We start from the raw sequence: 6,331 nt of genomic DNA, 5'->3' as shown, positions 1-6,331 counted from the left end.
GTGCTGCCACCTTAGATTAGGGTAGACATTTCATGCCAACTGAAAATGGATTATGCCTAAATTACTTTTGTGAATTTCTATTCAAATGCTTATTAGGCTTGTAGCCAATTTGCATGTTAATCCAAGAACGAAATAAATTATAAATAACCCTTGTTCCGATATTAGTGGTGAATTTCTTGCCCTAGATTCCTCCAAACTGATATCATTTTTGTTACGCCCCGGATCCGGATCCGTGACACGACCGTGCTATTGCCGACTACCGCCCATAATAGCACGCAGCCTCATACCTAGGTAACAGGGTAGTCAAACCAACCGAATCTTTTCATATGAAAGCATTCTTAGTACAACATGCTGGTCAGTACCCAAATACAGAGCTTCTATGTAGTTTATGTACACAAAAGTATACTTGCTTTACCCCAAAAGAAAGAAGCCCTGATACCAAATTAACGTGTCTCTGGCAGCTATCAGTGATAAGGATCTGAAAGAAAAAGTAAATGAACGGATATGAGCTACACGGCTCAGTAAGTAATCATACGTAATCTTACCGGATCGAACATAACGGTAACCATGTTTATGCAGGGTTTGAGAAGCTGACATGCATATTTATCTAATCATCATCATGGCATAATATGTATGCAATTTAAAGGAGATAGCGGTTATAGCAAAATACAACATTTCATAAGGATATATTCAAAAAAACCCGTTGTAAAACAATGTATGCTTTGGCCAAGCACGTTCATAAATGTCACGGCCCGCCTGCGCAGGGCACGTGACTATCGGGCCCACATGAGGGGGAAACACGGGGCTCCCCTGCCAGATGTTGGCCGGTTCCGGGGCTTCACGCAAGCGTCCTTCACCCCTCACCGATTTTGTTTCTCCCCAAAACGCATCTGCAGGATTTAGAAACACCCGCCTCATATACCCAGGCTCTGAAATGAGCCTCATGATCATGCTTCAAATATCATTTTCATAAAGTATGCATATGAAACCGTGCCCCAGGCATGCCGTGGTCGTGCTCTTAAATGCTACTGCGAAGTCATTCTTGGCCACTGGCGAGACCGGCTCAGTTATTAGGCGGCCACTGGCGGGGCTGGCTCAGTCATTCTCGGCCACTGGCAAGGCCGGCTCAGTTACATTGGGTCAGTAGCTCTTAAGAGTTCATAAATAATGCTTCGTATAGGTAGTACCTCATAGATGCTACGGCGAATTCATTATTGGTCACTGGCGGGGCCTGCTCAGTTATTAGTCGGCCACTGGCGGGGCTGGCTTAGTCATTATCGGCCACTGGCAAGGCCGGCTCAGTTGCATTCGGCCCGTAGCAATAGGAGTTCTTAGGTACCCCTTTACAAGCAATATGCCGCTAGAGCAAATCATTATCATTCTTTACACTCATGCTAATAAAAATCATAATATGGAATTCAATTCATTTTGCATGTATCACAAGAGCTATGAAAACATAATACGTGCATAACTATGAATTATGTGACCGACATGTACCACCCATGTTCATATTTCATAACTCATATCTTAGCATGTAATGTAATCCCAGTATTTTGTAGGCATAACGGAATATAAAGCATATATCATCATATCTTGTGTAACTAGAGCATGTCAGATACACATATCGTTCTTAGCCTACAGTACATGCATAACATGTTAAATTTCATGTATGATCCATAAAGATTAGGGCAGGCTACTTACATACACGATTCACAACAAGATTAAAACAAGTTACTTACATACATGATTCACAACAAGATTAAAACAAGTTACTTACTTTCTTCACAAATCATGTATACAATTCAAATTATATGAAAAACACTGGTGGTTCATCTTATAAAACGTAATACAAGATCTACGATAAGATTAAGATAGATTACTTACAGTGATTCGTTTTCTCCCAAGTTTCTTACGTCCTGGTGACGGATCCTGAGTCACCTAAAATCACATTATAATGAGCATATTATTTCCTTTTTACTTGTTTGGATCCTACCCGAAATTTAGCCCAAGTCTAATGTGTTCATATTGGAGCCTTGATTGGGTCCATATGGTTTAATTGGCCTTCTAATTGGTCATTAGGCTTAATCCCAAGTTTAATTGGGTCTGCTGGAATTAACTCCACTCAACTGGGTTCGGACCCAAATCAATTTGGGCCTAATTTGGTTCGGATTTGACCCAATTTGTAATTTGGGCTCGTCCAGACTTAGCCCAATTAAATTGGGCTCGGGTTCAGGTTCAATTGGGTTCAGATCCCACTCAATCCCTCATCCGGGTTCACCCAACTAGATTGGGTCCGGTTTAATTGGGTTTACTTAACCCATTTCAATTTTTTAGGCTTAACGGGTTGCGGGTTCGGATGCGGATCCGACCCGCGAACCCGCTATCCGGGTTTTCCCCCCCTTCCAGAGGCTTCGCCTCTTCGTTTTCCGGCTCCCCTCTCTCTCTTCCGGCCGCTCTCTCTCTCCCTCTTCTCTCCTTCGTCTCTACCGACGACCTCGGTTGCTCCGGCCGGTCCTTCGGCCTTCTTCTTCTCCTCCGGCCGGATCTACGGCCTCTTCCTCCTTCCGACCTTTCCCTCTCCTTCTCTCTCTGTCTTTCTTTCTTTCCTCTTTGTTTTCGCCGAACCCTAGTTTCCGGCCCTTCGTCCCCCTCCGAAACCCACTCTCCTCCCCTTCTTCTCCTGCGGCAACCGGGGAGACGAGGCTCCCCCCGATCCACCGACCGAGGTGGGGGTTTCCCCCCCGGTGCACCGGCGGAAGGGAAGGCCAGCCCTTCCTCCCTCCGAAGTGATGCCGGAGGGGGGAAGGGCTCGGAGATGGGTCGGGATCCGGCTATACCCGAGAGCCTCCACCCGCTCCGTCCACGGCATGGCATGGCCGGAGGGGATGAAGCCTCAAGGTCCGGTGAGTTCATTTTTCTCTTTTTCTTCTTCCCTTCTTCCTTTTCTTTTCTTTGGTCCTTCCCTCCGGCACCACCGCCTCTTGCCGGAGAGGAGGCAGTGGTCCGGCTGGGGCTGGCAGCCTTGTGGCCACGCCGGTTGCCGGCTCGACCTGACCGGCGGCCCGGGGCTGCCCCCCGAGCCCTAGAGTAGCCGCAGCCGAGGCTGCGGTGCCCTGCAGGCGGCTCGGCCCGAGTGGTCATCGGGCCTGGCCTTGGGCCGCGGCCGTTCTCAGGCCGGTCCGGGGTCTATGGGTCCGGCCCGAGACCCTTCTCCCTTCTGCCGATTTCCTCCTCTCTGTTTCCTTGTTGAGACAGAGGGGAAATCCTCCACAGAGGGTTTCTCCAGACTTTAAAATGTTATTAACAGGGGGTCCATACCTGGTTTTAGTCGGTGTAGTCGGGCAGTGCTTCCTCCCTGGTAGTCCCCCCTTTCTCAGAGCTTTAGGGCTCCTTGGCCTTAGGCTCCAGGGCTTCGGCTCTCTCTCTCGTTCAAAGTTTAGGGAGTCTGTGACTTGGGGTTGTCGGCAGAGGCTTAAATAATTGTTTAGAGGATGAAACCCCCCTCTGAGAGGTCCCATCCTCTCCTTTCCTCCATACTCCGGGACTGGCTGCCGCCCCCCCTGTCTCCGGCGCGCCGGCATCGGCTGCCAGCAGGGGGTGAGGTAACCCTTCCCTGTCGGTCTTATCCCTTCGTTTTTTTTTTTTTAACCATTATAATAACCATTATAATAGTACTGCCCACAGTAAAATTTGGGCCCAAACCCTTAACTGGGCCTATTTCTTATTGGGCCTAGTAGGTTGTGGGCCCGGACATTACATCCTACCCCCCTTAAAATAAATTTCGTCCGCGAAATTATACATACCTTAAGGTTCAGGCTTTAAAAGTATTCAACCATCGAGTCACCCTCGAGTTCTCAGTTAGTCTCCCTCTTAAAATGCTTGCTGATAAGATTTTGGCAAAATCATGGCATCTCAAAACTTGATCCTTTCCATTTATGATATAGGAGTTCTTTTGATCTCTTCCAAAAGAAGACTAATCTTCCCACCTTAGATTTTAAATGCTATAATCCTTGGCCCAAGAAATTAATTGCTCTCGATTAAGTCCACACAACGGTCGTAATCGGCTTAACAAAAATAGGTGAGAGCATTAGCATCAAATACTTTTCATAATCTATAATCTTCTTTCTTCTCTTAACCTTGCCTACAATTTTATGATCAACTTTTATCCTAGCAAAACTTCAAACCCCTTTTAGATAGGTAGATCGAAGATGTCATAGCTAGGAGTAGGGAACATTTCAGGTCTAAGCCCAACCAAGGCACCATCAATCCGTTAATACTAAATTTAAGATGCCAAGATTCTCCCGGAAGTTGCCAATAATAGAAAAACTCACTGGTGAAAATTATACAGCTCTCTCTCCAGATTATTCATAGAATCAACATCTTAATTCTGAATAAGAAGATCAAGTTTCTTTGTCAAAATATCAACTTCTCTTGATTAACCGATCTATCACAAGATTAGATCATAAACAACTCTAATCCACTCTGGATAGAAATTCCTTGTAGTCTACTGACAACCTCAATTTCTTTCAATCAGATGGAGGGTTGATATTAATTAAAGAAACTCAAGCTTCAAGTTTAGGAGGACGGAGGTTTATATCAGCATATTCCAGATCTGAGATCAAAATTGATGATCCGTTAATTCTACTCTCAAGATGCTAAGAATTTCTTAGCATGACATAAAACTGGAGAATCAAAGGTAGCACAGCGATACCCCAAAAAAAAATCCGATCATTTTCTTTTCATTTATCAAGGAAAATCCTACTACAGAAGAAAACAGATCAAATCTTTTATTATTAAAACTTTCCGAATCAAAAGAATAACACTTCTGGCCAACTTAGAGAACTAATTCAGCCCACTATGTTTTCGCTGCGCACTCTGATTCAAAACATCAATTTTTTTTTTTTTTTTTGAATTCATTAATAACTTTTGATCGCCATACTATTTGTCTACCAACAGAACTATTTAATCCTTCATGTGTATTTGCACTTCAAATCTTTCCTCCATCTAGATCGTATGTTACTTAGCTAGAACTTCCTTTTACCTTTTCATGTGCGGGCTTGAAAGAGAGACTCCAATTCCAATAATGGAACGAGTAAAGAAAGGGTATCCCAACATAAGATCCCCTTAAATAAGTAACAATGCTTTAAATAAATTTTACATTTTCAGCAACTCCATTCATATAAAATGAGCCAAAAATATTCTTCAAGATTGGAAATTATCCCAGAATTTACTAAATGACTTCCAATCAAAATACCAATCTTGCATTGTAATTTGAAAAGATCTAATATGTCACATTCCAAGTAAACAAAGGAGAAACTCTTAAATGTCATTCTCAGATATATTTTCTTTCTATACAATAGTTTCATGCATAATTGTCATAGAGATTTTAACCTCAAAGAATATAAAAGCTTTCCTTGTCCAAGCCTTAAACAACTTATGAATGAACCCTATCTTGCCATCAAAATAATTAACTTCAAACTAGAAGTATTATCCACAGTACCCGGTATCAAGTTAAACTTCCAAAATCACCTATATACTAATACACAAATAATCACCATGTACTTTAATATTCCATAGCTAGTACTCCACTTAATATCAGTCAAAATATACTTTAATCATAATCCAAAATACAAATTACTCCATCGAGAAATCTCCAAACTAGCTTATTCTTATTTTGGCATGGCTTGCTAGCATTCTGATTCAAAATACCAAAATCCTTAGTAATCTTAAGTCTTGAATTCTAATACCATACCAGTCACAATCATGCCCCTAGAATGGTTGTGTATTAGCCCTAACTTCTCTCTTTTTGTTGCTCATTGTCACCTATCAAAATATTTGTGTCAAACAATTTTCGTGATTGACCGATGATACGACTAATAAAATCTTTTCTTTCTTTCCAATTATGCGGAATCTCACCGAATGAGACTTAACTACCCATTCCCTTATTAAAACTTAAAATTTTTACTCATGATTAACCTATTGCTCTAATACCACTAGAATGTCACGCCCCGGATCCGGATCCGTGACACGGCCGTGCTATTGCCGACTACCGCCCATAATAGCACGCAGCCTCATACCTGGGTAACAGGGTAGTCAAACCAACCGAATCTTTTCATATGAAAGCATTCTTAGTACAACATGCTGGTCAGTACCCAAATACAGAGCTTCTATGTAGTTTATGTACACAAAAGTATACTTGCTTTACCCCAAAAGAAAGAAGCCCTGATACCAAATTAACGTGTCTCTGGCAGCTATCAGTGGTAAGGATCTGAAAGAAAAAGTAAATGAACGGATATGAGCTACACGGCTCAGTAAGTAATCATACATAATC

The 6,331-nt window shown here is 42.8% G+C and overlaps 1 long non-coding RNA gene across 1 annotated transcript; it reads right to left on the bottom strand.

The window, feature by feature from the left end:
* Positions 1-303: 303 nt before the first annotated feature.
* LOC149751026 (uncharacterized) lies at positions 304-2,570 on the bottom strand. The gene is made up of 2 exons (XR_016398883.1): positions 1,885-2,570; positions 304-478 (listed from the first exon to the last, which is right to left on the bottom strand). It is a non-coding gene; the product is annotated as an uncharacterized LOC149751026 (long non-coding RNA).
* Positions 2,571-6,331: the final 3,761 nt, after the last annotated feature.

Source organism: Phoenix dactylifera, chromosome 17 (genome assembly GCF_051530095.1).
Source record: "Phoenix dactylifera cultivar Ajwa chromosome 17, Ajwa_hap1_PhDact_Kaust_v1.1, whole genome shotgun sequence".
Taxonomy (NCBI): Eukaryota; Viridiplantae; Streptophyta; class Magnoliopsida; order Arecales; family Arecaceae; genus Phoenix; species Phoenix dactylifera.
The sequence above is the reverse complement of the archived record's forward strand: the minus strand, read 5'-3'. Positions and strand labels throughout refer to the sequence as shown.